We start from the raw sequence: 15,016 nt of genomic DNA, 5'->3' as shown, positions 1-15,016 counted from the left end.
ACCAGTCCAACTTTTGTTGCCTCGCGTTTCAGACGGGTGTACTTTTCAAATGTTCGGCCGACAATGTCCATATCATCCGCGAAGCAAACAAATTGACTGGATCTCGTAAAAATCGTACCCCGGCTGATAAGTCCGGCTCTACACATAACACCTTTTAGCGCAATGTTGAACAACAGGCACGAAAGTCCATCACCTTGTCGTAGTCCCCGGCGGGATCCAAACGAGCTGGAGTGTTCGCCTGAAACCTTCACACAATTTTGCACACCTTCCATCGTCGATCTTATCAGTCTCGTGAGCGGGAAAGCTATTCTTGTCCATAATTTTCCATAGCTCAACGTGGTCCCAACTAACATATGTCGCCTTGAAATCGATGAAAAGGTGATGCGTAGGGACTTGGTATTCACGACATTTTTAGAGGATTTGCCGTACAGTAAAGATCTGGTCCGTTGTCGATCGGCCGTCAACGAAGCCGGCTTGATAACTTCCCACGAACTCGTTTACTACAGGTGACAAATGACGGAAGATGATCTGGGATAATACTTTGTAGGTCGCATTTAAAATGGTGATCGCTCGAAAGTTCTCACAATCTAACTTGTCGCCTTTCTTGTAGATAAGGCATATTACCCCTTCCTTGCACTCCTCCGATATGTTGTGATATACGCAGTACAGAGAAAGAAACGTGTGATACGGTTTACGAACTTTTATTTCTGGTTTGAGTAATAAACATTGGTTAGTGTGATAGTGTGCGTGTGATACAAAGTGTGTGTAGTATACAAAATACACTGATCGAAAAGAGGATACTGTCTTTGTTGTAATATAAAATCATGAATTAAACACGATAGCTGTTCTGTTTCCCAGATTGTGCATATTAGCCGGTGCAGACAAATGGCCAGCCTCTCCGGGCCCATCTTTATGAGTTCAGCTCCGATACCATCCTTATCAGCAGCTTTATTGCTCTTGAGCTGGTGAATGGCATCCTTAACCTCCCTCAAAGTGGGGGCTGGTTGGTTTCCATCGCCCGCAGTACTGACGAAGGCATTTCCCCCGTTGTCCTGACCTTCATTACCTGTGCTCTCAGCGCCATTCAGATGTTCATCGAAGTGCTGTTTCCACCTTTCGATCACCTCACGCTCGTCCGTCAAAATGCTTCAATCCTTATCCCTGCACATCCCGGCTCGCGTCACGAAGCCGCTGCGGAATGCGTTGAGCTTCTGATAGAACTTACGTGTTTCTTGAGACCGGCACAGCTGTTCCATCTTCTCGCACTCCGTCTCCTCCAGGCGGCGTTTTTTCTCCCGAAAGAGGCGGATCTGCTATTGTTTCCGTCTATAACGATCCACGTTCTGCCGGGACCCTTGCTGCAGCATGACCGCCCGCGCTGCATTCTTCTCCTCCAGAATCTGCCTACCTTCCTCGTCGAACCAATCGTTCCGTCGACTCTGTCCCACGTACCCGATGTTGCTCTCAGCTGCATTGTTGATGACTGCTTTCACTGTTCTCCAGCAGTCCTCAAGAGGGGCTTCATCCAGCTCACCCTCTTCCGGTAATGCAGCCACGAGTGCTGCGCGTACGCAGTTGCAACATCCGGCTGCTTGGGCCGCTCTAGATCATACCGGGGCGGCCGTCGGTACCGTACGTTGTTGACGACGGAGAGTTTTGGGTGCAGTTTAACCATCACCAGATAAGGATATAATGACCCCAAATTCAAATCGCCCTGGTAGCAGATCTCTTTCAACAGATGTTTTTCACTATTTTAAAGCAAGTCTCTAAAGCCTCTATTTGTAATGGAATGAATCTAAGGTTCTTTTTGCAACTAAAATAGTTACTTTTTTGAATGCAGTGAATTCAAATTCAAAATTCCAGAGGCTTCAGGAACTTCTTTCCAAATTCCTTGAGAAAATGCTTCAGGATATTTTTCTACTAGTGTTTACTTCAGGGTATTTAGGGACTCTTCCAGAGATTCCTCTGAAAATATTTTATACAAACGAAAATATATTATTCAAACGCCCACCAATTTGCCCAGAAAACCTTTGAACATTCCAACACGACTACCTCCAACTAGCTTTATACAACTTTATCAAATGCTTTTAGGCCCTGTGACCCTCAAGCACCGAGCTTGACCGTATATTGACACATGACGCTTGTATACAGTGCTTGTAAGCCCTGTGCTAATTTGCCAAATACTGCGGCTGTCAATGCTCTTCAAAGGCCTAGTGCACATGACATTTAAGTTAACCAAATCATGATTGACTTCAATCGAAACAAATATATGATAAATGACGATGGAATTTAGCAAAAATGCAAAATTTCTAATTTAAATACGGCACAAATTTGTACTTTAAATACGGTGTTAATCCAGCAAAATTATAACTACAGCGGCGGAGTAGATGGAAACGTAGCAGAAATCAGCCAATAAGCGCCTCGAAACATTAGTTTGATCCTGGAAGCAGCAGCAAAAAAGTATCAACTCAGAGTTGGTTAGCAGAAAAGAAAAGAAATCAACAAACCTTCTTTTTTTCTTTGGTTTGGGTGCTATATAGTTTTGACATATCAGCCTAGAGATACTTGGTACGTTCGGTAAGAGCTGGCTGTTTATCAGTCGAATACTTGTGTGGCTCTATAGTAGCCCTTAATAACAATATAGTTTTGATTGGCCCTATGGACCATGCTTTAAATCAACTATAGAACCGACTTTGGGCTGATTTTTACGGCCTAATGGTTACTTGGGATGAGTCGATCAATAATATTTTTATGTCATAATGTAGCGCAAATAATGAGTAATCAGCGGCAGATTAAAGTGAATTGGAACTGAATGAATGAAAAACTTTCATAAAAACACATTTAATTGCATTTGTTGCTGTTTCTAAATGTTCCTATTTCTGCTCACGGTTAACAGATTTCTTAACGAACCTACTAAAATATGCATTATTTTGAATTTTATTATTTGTCCTGATATTTTTGATGGTCAAATGCAATAAATAAGGGAGCGGGCCATTTGGCATAAAGCCATTTGGCATAAGGTCATTTGACATAACGCCATTTGGCATAAAGGACATTTGGCATAACGGTCAGTTGGCATAACGGTCATTTGGCATAATTTTAAACTAAGTGAAAGATGAGGGTCATTTGGCATAATTTCAATATATTTTCTGTACATACTTAAATTAAAGATTTCAGCATTTTATTACCGTTTTATTTTAGTAACAGCTGAATCTGTTTTATTATAATTTATTTATACTCTTCTTTGGCAAGCCGCCGAAGAAGCACAATAAATGCGGTATGAATCGACCAGAAGATTCCGGTTAAATTATGCCACCGAATTCAATCGGACTGTATACTTTGTAGATGTATTTTATACGACTTTTGTTGACTTCCAACCCGATGATCTCGCTTACGAATATACGAAATACCGGTAAAGGAAAATATGATGAATTTCATTCAGAAGCTTCCAAGTTGATTGAAAACAACTGAAAAACGATATAGTTTTTCTTTATATATAAATACACGTTTTACCTTTGATTTGATGTGCTCAGGTAGCCATGATTTTTGTAAGTTGAGCATGTGTGAATATTCAATAAATATGGATTTATCTCATATCGTCTATTAGTAAAAACGATTTTAACACTTCAGTCGTCGCACTGTTGTATTTTGTACAACACTGCTGAAAAAACCTCGCTTTTCGTTCACAACAGCAGCGCGGTGGTTCTGACGGTGGCAAACCGCGCGACGACTGGAAGGTTAAACAAAATGGAAAAATGTCATCTTCTCCTAATTTTGATCAGAGGTACTCAACTGAAAAATCATTAGGTGGGAAGATTTATTTTCTGCAGGTACTCATAATTGAGAAACAATGCATACAAAATATTAAATTTTTTGAGTGACCCTCCGCTCTCCCCCACACCAAAAAGCTCAATGTCTTGAGCCCCCTGGTAGTGGACACTCAAGTCCCAACCGCAGGCAACACAAATTTTAAGATGAAAAACTCAAATAACATGAAAACCATAAGAAATATAACTAAGGTATGTTCAGCAAAGTTGTAGCAAATAATAAGTATAAAAACTTTGTTTAACATAGTAGGCCAATAAAACTAAAAAAATTAAACACTTAAGAGCGAAAAACGATTTTTTTATTACAAATACTCAATGATCTAGCACAGACAAACAGACGTCACACTCTCATCATTGTCCATCGCCCACCTTTTTAACGGTCGATTCAAAAATATGATAGGTGGCCAATCCGCCACCCGCAGCGCTCGCATCGTTTTTGTTCGCGTTTGACGTTTGCACACTATCGCCATCTGTTGGCCCGTCGGCCAAATACAATAATTTTAGCATTGGGCGCACATGTCCTCGTGACTATGATTTTGATCGAGATTTGTTTTAAGTGTTACGTCTGTTTTCCTGTGGATCTAGGCTCTTAAGCAAAACCGAGAAAAAGTTTGTTCAGCAAAGTTGTTTCTATGGTCATTTGCAGAGCTACTCGCTGTCACTATCAACGCTTAAAATTTGTTGATTGGTACAGGCGATACAATTCGGATCATTCTATATCACATCATCATCATGCTGTCTACTCCATCACCAATGCATTGATAGCGATAGACTATAGGTATCACTGATGGGTTAACTTTAATTTTAAATTAAGCAAATAAAATGTCAACTTATCAATACGATATTTTTGATAATGCTGCAGATGACTTGAAACGGCCCAGATAGCCGTAGCGTTAAACGCGCAGCTGTTCAGAAAGACCAAGCTGAGGGAGAACACTAAGCTGAGAAGCAGGCTCTGTCCCAGTTAAGACGTAACGCCAGAAAGAAGAATGACTTGAAACTATGTGTTGGTCACTGAAAAACATGATTAGCTTGGAGAATTTCCACGTGATCACTCATTCTGAATTGATTATGCTCTAGAGAGCGATGTCGCATCACTTTTGTTGATTGCCAAATCAAAGTGATATTGATAGCTCGCAACTGATATTGATAGTTTTAGTAAATCAGCCATGATACGACTGATATTGAGCGACTCTGATCATTTGCTACAACTTTGCTGAACATACCAACTCACGATTCGTTGGCGTATACGTCACTCTTGTGATCATGGTTAAAAAAATTGATGCGTACACTTTGTAGTACTGAAAGTTCTGAACATATTCTCAGAAGCAACTATGGCTCTAAAATCTATAAATCGAGACGAAAACCTCATGTCCGCCTAAATTAGCTTCCTGGACCAGTGTGCACTGGTTGATCGGGTTCGTTTGAACACGAGATGTTATTTAAAAGATAATTGTAGCAGCAATGTTGCTGCATTTTATTCTTCTGTTTTCCAAAGTCAAGACCTTGTTTTCAATTTTCAGTTTCAAATTAAGAAATATTGCTTCACTGATTGACACCCTAGTTCATCTTCTGTTATTCTGTTTAGTCATGATATTTATCTAGAGATTTACCCTTCTTTTAATCACAAGGTGTTCTTTCGAGGGTTATTGCTATAGCGATGTGACGTGCTATATTTTATATAGGAATTTGCCCTTCTTTTTTAACATGGCCTATTCTTTTGCGTAATATTACAACAGTGCTATGTGAAAAAAGGAGTACAGTGATACCTCCACGAGTCGATGTTCCATGACTCGATATCGACTCATGGAACCATACTAAAAACAACATTTCATGGTTACTATGAAGCAGATTTCCAATGGATTTCTGTTCCATGACTCGATATTTCCATGAGTCGATGGTCCCTTAAATATCGACTCATGGAGGTTTCACTGTATCTGAATTATTATACCAAATAATCCTTACTTTTCAGATGGTTTGATATTATGCCAAATGACCCTTTATTTTCACATAGTTCAAAATTATGCCAAATGGCCGTTATGCCAAATGGCTGTTATGCCAAATGTCCTTTATGCCAAATGGCGTTATGCCAAATGACCTTATGCCAAATGGCTTTATGCCAAATGACCCAGACCCTATAAATAAAGAATGAAGAAAGCTGTATACTAAAACCGACAATTTTGATATTTTTTCTGCATGAGCGGCTATTGATCACTTAAAAATACCTACTGATCCAATAGCCGCTCACAGGGTCCCGTGGTTTTAGTAGGGCAAGTGTACCATTAGTGGTGCACCTAAGGGAAAACTGCTAAAACATGGTGTTAAAATCATGAAATATATGATTTTAACGTATCATTCGATAGATCTTAAATCCTTCTATCATTCAAATGTATAAAAATCACGATTCATTTGAAATTTCCCTACAAAAAGGCTTGCACCAATAATAGGAACACTGTTCCTTTAGTGGAGGTATGTTTTAAGAATGGTTCCTTTAGTGGCGCAATTCATTGATTTCTTATGGGAACCTCCACTATGGGTACTGATGCACCACTATAGGTGCAAAGGAGCAAAAAAAAATAAGCAAAATAATTGTTTTAAATAGTTTTACGGTTAAATTTCATGAACATTATTCGATTGCTTGTATCATTATCGCATCGTACATAATAGAAAAATATCACATAATCATTTATAAGCGCGAAACATGCCAAAACACACTACCTCCACTATTGGAGCTACCTCCACCAAGGGAGCGTTTGCCCTATAAAGAATTATTTAAAAAAATGAAAATAATGTCAGACGGCTTCATTTGAAAGTTGGTAATGTAGCTAGACGATATCAGTGCGAAAGAGATTGCATTTTTTTACGAAAAATTCGTTTTAACACTAGTGAGTGGTAATAGGGGCATGAGCGTCTACTGGTGCACTGATGGTGCCTGTTATTTTATTTATTTGTCGCAATAACATACAAATAACATTTGAATAATTCAATATTAAAAAATTATTATATCCGGGATATATTATATCCTGTGAAAACCATTGGAGATGCAGAGGTGATTTCGGTGTCTAGTGGAAATGGACATCACACTAACAATCCTTCCCTTCCTCGATGACCGTAAGGACGTGGCCGGCGCCGTTATTAACATAACTAAGTTTGAAGTTATCGAAATTCTACATTGAAGATGGTATGCTACTCCCAAGCTGCGTCTGATAATTCCCAGTACAATTTTGATTTTACCAATGGCCTGACAAACAACTTTTTCGTAAAAATCACCTATCTGATATACCTACAATCTGAAAAATCTGTATAAACTCTAGAAAAGGACACATGTCGATCGGTAAACATTGGCTTTGTTTGTTTGTTTGTTTATTGTCCAGTAGCGTAAGATACAGTACTGGACAGAATAAAGTACGCATTGGCCGTTTTTCCATACAAAATGATCAAGTTTGGAGTCTTATATCTCGGTTTCTAGTTGTCCGATTGACCTGAAATTTTCACCGCAGCTTGAAAGTAACCTCAAATTTGCTAGGCTAGAAATTCATAGTTTTTCATTAACGAACTTTTAAGTTATCGCAAATCTCAAATTTTGATAAAAATGACAAAATTTTAAAGTAAAAATAATTTTTCAATAAAAATATTTAGAGCAATATGTCCTTTTGCAAAAATGTACAATTTGATAAGACACACAAGTTTGCAGAACATCATTTTTCGGTAAAACTGATTGTTTTCAAAATATTTTCAAAATTAAATTTTGCATTTTTTTGCAAATTGAGAGATTTTTAATAATTTAAAAGATTGTGTTTCAAACGCAGTGATATTTTAATTGAGTAAAATCTATGTTATATCTAGGCTGTGGTGAAAATTTCAGATCAATCGGACCACTAAAAGCTGAGATTCAGATCTCCAAACTTGACCATTTTGTATGGAAAAACGGCCAATGCGTACTTTATTCTGTCCAGTACTGTACATATGCTTTGTAAGTCGCTGTTGAGTCCAAGTCAAGAAGAACTAATTTCAATCTTCCTGATAGTGGTGTTAGTTTGCGTGGGCGGACTAAAATGGGATGAACACCAACGTTCCCGAAAAAAAGACTCAAGACTTCTCTAATGTTTATTCGGAAATATAAGTTTAAAATTTTCAATCCCTATTTTGTTTTATTTTTTTTTAATTTCAACATCCGTTGAAGTTATATTAATTTTAGCTTGTGGTTAATATGACTTTAAGGCACAGAAAACGCGCAATTTTCAAGAAAATTACAAAAAAGGCTACCGTAAAGTGCCCTAATTCAGCGCATTGCCTAATTCCGCGCATTTCATACAAAACGATTTATATATGGAAATACACATCAATATTGCAACAACTTTCAATGCCATTTGATGCTACTACTGTTTAGAATAAGTTCGAATCATCAATAAAAGCAAATAAGGCATTTTTTCGCGGCGTAAAAAAATAATCAGTGGAGGCCCGTCGAAGCTGACGCCATTTTTCTAATTTCCTTAGCGTCCGTGCTAAGACTGTAGGACAAAAACAAAAGCGATTTTTTTATTGAAAATGTTTTAATTTTTATGCAATTTTCTATGGAACTACTTGCTACAGATATGTTTCATGATGCTTCTATGAAATCTTATCAAATATTAGCATAATTATTGAGTCTCATCTCAAAAAGTAATGAGCGGAATTAGGTCACGTTTTTTTATAATGCCCTAATTCCGCGCACTGTTCTTCGCTGAACAATAAACAAGTTAAACATGCTATACTGCCGTGAATCGCAAGTCAGTCCTATAGGTTTGATATGCCTTTACTTTTTGTTGAAGTTGAATAAAAAATAAACACGGAGGCCTATAACAGATTTATGAGGATATAATTTGTTCGTTCGGTTAGAGACAACTTATATCAATACTAGCTCATAGGTTTTGAGCAAAACGGAGCCGCTTTTCACACTTATATGAAGGTTCAATCAAAGCTCTCCAAAAGAGCCGTTTTTTGAAAATATGTTTAAGTCTCCAATTACACAGGTAGAAACCGGTTCTATCATTTGATATGGGCGTATGCTGGAGACAAGGCCTGTAAAGAATCTCACGCCATCGTTGATGTTTTAGAAGCTTTCATCACACAGATATAGAACTCGACGTCCGCATGATAAAATTTGAAGGTATTCTTCCAATTCCTCTCTGGTAAGGTGAAAGTAACACATAAAAATCATGCCCAAAGCGAAAAACTGAGTCTAAATATGTTGAGAGGACCACCCCTACCGGAGTCAGCACGCAGTCGGTGGCTCATCATCTGACAACCGTCAGACTGACAGATGCCGTCCACGCCAGACCGATGGGGAAATGTCATCGTCCAAATTATTAATCTTTGTATTCGCCTAGCATTGTTCAAGTCCACATGTCGTTCATATTTTAATAAAGTTTTAATTTGTTATTTGTTGCGTTAATTGCGAGTTTGTTATTGCAACAATTTGGCGACGAGTAAAACTCAAAACGGTTCGCGGAATTTTGCGTAGATCGGTGTTTTTCGCGATCGGGGAGTAAATTCGAGATTCGGCAAGAGTAGAGGTTAGCTGCTATGTCTCGCGAAGGAACACCCAGCTGGGGGGCAAATGAAGCGGAAGCCATATCATTCCAGCAAGCCCTGACGCAGATTCTCGCTCAACAGCAGAGACTGATTACCCAGTTGTCCCAGCAGATGTCAGCAACACAGCTCGGCCTGAAGGAGCTTTCCCGTGACGACGTTGCACTGAATGCGCTAGCAAGCAACATCAACGAGTTCGGCTACGCACCTGAGGAGGGGTGCACGTTCGATTCTTGGTACTCCCGCTACTCGGAATTGTTCGATAAGGATGCCAAGAAGCTGGACGATTCCGCGAAAGTCCGACTTCTTATGAGGAAGCTCAATCCATCGGCCCACGAACGATATACAAGCTTCATTCTTCCGAAACAATCCAACGAGTTCACCTTCAGCGAAACTATAGAGAAGTTGAAATCGCTCTTCGGATCACCCGTCTCTATTTTCCACCGGCGGTATCAATGCTTGCAAACCGTCAAGGATGACACGGAAGACATAGTTGCGTATTCGTGCAAGGTGAATCGAGCTTGTGTGGATTTTAAACTTGCCGACCTGTCCGAAGAACAATTTAAATGCCTCATCTTTGTCTGCGGCCTCAAGTCGTCGAAGGATTCCGATATTCGGATGCGACTAATAACGAAGCTGAATGAATCATCGGATATCACATTAGCGAAAATTGTGGAGGACTGCAGAAGCCTAGTGAACCTCAAGAACGACAACGTACTGGTAGAAAAACCATCAACATCAAATGTGCATGCTGTGAAGTACAACAAGAAGACTCCCAAACCTAAATACCAATCATCGGGTAACGGAGGTAGCAGTAGTGCAAATCAGCCGCGTTCTCCATGCTGGTCGTGTGGAGGAATGCACTTTTCAAAGGACTGCCAGTTTCGTGAGCACACATGTCGTGATTGTGGGAAGAAAGGGCACAAAGAGGGCTATTGTGCTTGCTTCGCCGGGAAACCAGCAGGAACCAATGCGAAGAAGAATGCACGGAATCAAAAATCAACGAAAGTGGTGTCCGTAAATTCCGTCAGTCATGGAAGAAAATATGCTGAAGTGCGGATCAACAACGTTCCTGTACGCCTTCAAGTTGATTCCGCGTCGGACATCAGCATAATAACCGACGCCATGTGGAAGCAAATCGGGAAACCAGAGGCATCTCCTCCATCATGCCAAGCCGTGACAGCTTCAGGAGAGCCGCTCAACATCGCGTCCGAGTTCTGGTGTGACGTGACCATCAACGGTGTCTCCAAACCAGGTTTGTGTCGTGTCATGGTACCGGAAATTAATCTTTCGGTTCTAGGTTCCGATTGGATGGATAAGTTTGGCCTTTGGGATGTGCCTATCAATTCTTTCTGCAACCAAGTCAGCAGCAGGTCGTCGTCAGAAGTAGCATCAATCCAAGCGAAATTCCCGGAAGTATTCACCAACAAAATGGGACTATGCGGCAAAACGAAGGTCAAGCTTCAGCTTCGCGGAAATCCCACACCGGTGTTTCGGCCAAAGCGTCCCGTCTCCTACAGTATGGAAGAAGCAGTCGAAGAAGAAATTCAGCGTCTACACAATCTGGGGGTCCTCAAACCAGTAGACTTCTCTGACTGGGCTGCTCCTATTGTGGTCGTCCGAAAGCCCAACGGAAGAGTACGGATTTGTGCCGATTTTTCGACCGGTTTAAACGACGTCCTCGAGTCCAACCAATATCCACTTCCGCTACCCGAGGATATTTTTTCGAAGATGTCAGGATGTCGGTACTTCAGTCATATCGACCTTTCCGATGCCTATCTTCAGGTAGAGGTCGATGAAGACAGCCAAAATCTCCTCACAATAAACACCCACAGGGGGCTCTACCAATTTACGCGCTTATCTCCTGGCATCAAGTCAGCCCCGGGGGCTTTTCAGCAGTTGGTAGATGCAATGCTCGCAGGACTCAAGTTCACCTGCGGCTACCTGGATGATGTTCTTGTGGGCGGCCGAACTGAAGGGGAGCATAATCAAAACCTCGAGCGGCTGCTGAACCGGTTACAGGAATATGGTTTCACTGTGCGACTCGAAAAATGCACTTTCAACATGGAGCAAGTAAATTACCTTGGGCAAATCATGGATGGCGATGGTGTCCGACCAGACCCCGACAAGGTTGCTGCTATTGCCAATATGCCACCGCCACACGACGTTCCATCGTTACGGTCTTATTTGGGAGCCGTAAACTACTATGCAAAGTACATCCCAGAAATGCGAAAGTTGCGGTACCCAATGGACAAACTCCTGAAAGCAGGAACCAAATGGAACTGGAGTGCAGATTGTCAGAACTCGTTCGACCGATTCAAAGAACTGTTGATGTCTCCGCTAATGCTGACGCACTACAATCCTAGACTGGATATAGTCGTATCGGCAGACGCCTCATCCGTCGGCATCGGTGCTAGGATCGCTCATCAGTTCCCAGACGGCACCATAAAAGCAATTTGTCATGCATCCAGAAGTCTGACATCGGCCGAAGAAAACTATAGCCAGATAGAGAAAGAGGGGTTAGCCTTGATATTCGCTGTAACACGATTCCACCGCATGCTATTTGGCCGGCACTTCACGTTAGAAACCGACCACAAGCCATTGTTGGCCATATTCGGATCTAAAAAAGGAATACCCGTTTATACTGCCAACAGGCTACAGCGCTGGGCGCTGACCCTCCTTTTATACGATTTTGACATTCAGTACGTGTCCACCGAAAGTTTTGGCTATGCAGATCTTTTGTCCAGGTTAATCAACAACCACATTCGCCCTGATGAGGAGTACGTAATTGCGGCAATCGAAATGGAGAACACTTTTCAAGATGCTGTGCAGCAATCCCTAGATTTTCTTCCACTAACGTATAAATCGATTCAGGAAGAAACAAAAGCAGATCCTGTTCTTCAAGAAGTGGTCAAACACGTTCAGAGGGGCTGGCCCGTTAAAAAGAGCGATATCAGCGAATCATGTCAGCAGTTCTTTCTACGTAAAGACGGATTATCAGTCATATCCGATTGCCTAGCCTATGGTGAGCGATTGGTCATCCCGTCGAAGTTCCACAAGAAAGTCCTTCAAATGCTCCATAAGGGACACCCCGGCGTCGAAAGAATGAGAGCAGTCGCCCGCAGCTATGTATACTGGCCAACCATCGACGACAGCATCGCTCAACTTGTTCTCTCTTGTAAAGAATGTGCGATGGCTGCCAAAAGCAATACCAGAACCAAACTGAAGTCATGGCCGGTACCTGTTAAACCCTGGCAAAGACTTCATATCGATTACGCAGGGCCTGTGGATGATTGGTATTACCTTATACTAGTCGATGCCTTCACGAAATGGCCCGAAGTAGTCCCAACTCGTCGAATCACTACATCTGCTACGTTGGAAATTCTTCAAGGAATCTTCGCACGTTTTGGAATGCCGGAAACCATAGTGAGTGATAACGGCCGCCAGTTCATCAGTGAGCAGTTTGAACGTTACTGTGACAACAACGGTATACTCCACCTGAAGACACCACCATTCCACCCGCAGTCCAACGGTCTTGCAGAAAGGTTCGTCGACACTTTTAAGCGAACACTTAAAAAAATTACAGCGGGAGGGGAGTGTCTCAGCGAAGCCATCAACACCTTCCTGCTGTGTTACCGTTCAACACCTAACCGAAGCGCTCCTGAAGAGAAGTCCCCTGCTGAGCTGTTGCTTGGCAGACCCCTACGCACATCGCTTGACTTGCTTAAACCTCCAGCTACGTTTCACAAGGTGGAACAAAATAAGCAAGACGATCAATACAACCGCAAACATGGAGCCAAGACCATCAGTTATAATCCAAAAGACCTGGTCTGGGCTAAAGTCTTCAAGAACAACAGTTGGAATTGGGAAGCAGGACAGGTACTTGAGCGAGTGGGGAACGTAATTTACAACGTTTGGCTGCAGCAGAAAAATACACTGATCCGATCGCACTGCAATCAGCTTCGAAGCCGGAGTGAATCCGAGACAGTGGATGCAACAGAAAACTCCGTTCAAGTTCCACTAGACATCCTACTAGACACATGGGGTCTGAACACACAGACCGAGTCTGAATCACAGCACGATCTAGATCTGGACAGTGTTCCGGAGGAGCCGGTACAGAAGAGGACGAAACCGTCCAGTGATTCTCAACGAAGTCATCAACGCCCACCAAGAAGAGTTGAACAGCATCCATCCATACCTCGCCACTCTTCGCGCAGACGAAAGGTGCCTGTGAGGTACGACCCGTTCCATCTTTATTAAAAGGGGGAGGTGTTGAGAGGACCACCCCTACCGGAGTCAGCACGCAGTCGGTGGCTCATCATCTGACAACCGTCAGACTGACAGATGCCGTCCACGCCAGACCGATGGGGAAATGTCATCGTCCAAATTATTAATCTTTGTATTCGCCTAGCATTGTTCAAGTCCACATGTCGTTCATATTTTAATAAAGTTTTAATTTGTTATTTGTTGCGTTAATTGCGAGTTTGTTATTGCAACAAAATAGATTAAACAATACAAGTAATGAATAATATTTATGTTTCATTCACATTTTCTGTGTAAAAATTACCATAAAACATTATATGACGATTTTCGCATTTTTATGGGCCATACTGTACAACTGAAAGAGCCTTGGAAGATATGGTGTCTTCATGCATAAATACGTTTCACGGGCAAGCAGAATCTCGTGAAAGCTCACTTACAGGGAAACTAAAAGCGACCGTCCAGAAACCACGTGGTCATTCATGGTGAGAGGAAAAGTTAATCCAAAGACCAAAGCCCATACAAATTTTAAAATTGTTGTCTGAACAATATACCACAAGAGGAGAGAATCTATACATCTGTGCACACAAAATGTACTTAACATTGTGAACCACAAATAACAAAAAGTATGATATACGGGGAAGAGAGATTGCAAATGGCCATATTTTGTGAGACGTAATTTATGGATAAACTTTATGGATCTTCTGAGGTTTCTAGTTTGCTTAACAGATTTAAGTTTCAGGTACCCGTGGCATTAGCGGATACAATTGATTGATTTTTTTAAGGCATATCGATTCCAAGCAATAATGCGAACTGGGTCTTGTGTTGTATGAACAATGCAGAATACAAATACCTATAGGGGTAGTCGGGGCGGTTTCGCCAATGGATTGGAATGAGCACCTCTTGAAAACTGCATAAATTTTTGAAATTTCAACTGAAGTAAAATGCAACTCCAAAGCTGGCAAGGAAATTAAGCAATATGTATGTTATAAGTCAGTTTTCTAAAGTAATAGAAAAATGAAAAAAATATACTCGAAATACCATCAACGTATTTAGCAGTATCCGCTCATGTTCCAGTAGTCCGCTCACGAGTTCAAAAAGTAAGGTAATTTGAGTAAATACACAAAAAATGTCCACAGTATGATTCTATTTGTCGATTTCAATTGTATAGCGGCTAAAGTTTTCAGTGTGAGCGGGCTACTGGAACATGAGCGGAAACTGGTGCACTGATGGTAGAATGTTGATGATTGATTGTTACAATGTTCTTTAAAATTTAATCTTCTTGCAAAGAGTGTTTTTAAACACTAATTACTTTCCAGTTGAGTGAACAAAATAATTAAATTACATGATTCTATGAG

At 41.1% G+C, this 15,016-nt stretch overlaps 1 protein-coding gene across 2 annotated transcripts in view; it reads left to right on the top strand.

The window, feature by feature from the left end:
- LOC5572625 (enhancer of mRNA-decapping protein 4 homolog) overlaps positions 1 to 15,016 on the top strand; it is a 48,059-nt gene that overhangs the window by 11,563 nt on the left and 21,480 nt on the right. The gene's annotated exons all lie outside the window — the stretch shown is intronic.

This window comes from Aedes aegypti, chromosome 2, assembly GCF_002204515.2.
Source record: "Aedes aegypti strain LVP_AGWG chromosome 2, AaegL5.0 Primary Assembly, whole genome shotgun sequence".
NCBI lineage: Eukaryota > Metazoa > Arthropoda > Insecta > Diptera > Culicidae > Aedes > Aedes aegypti.
This window is presented reverse-complemented; position numbering and strand designations above follow the sequence as displayed.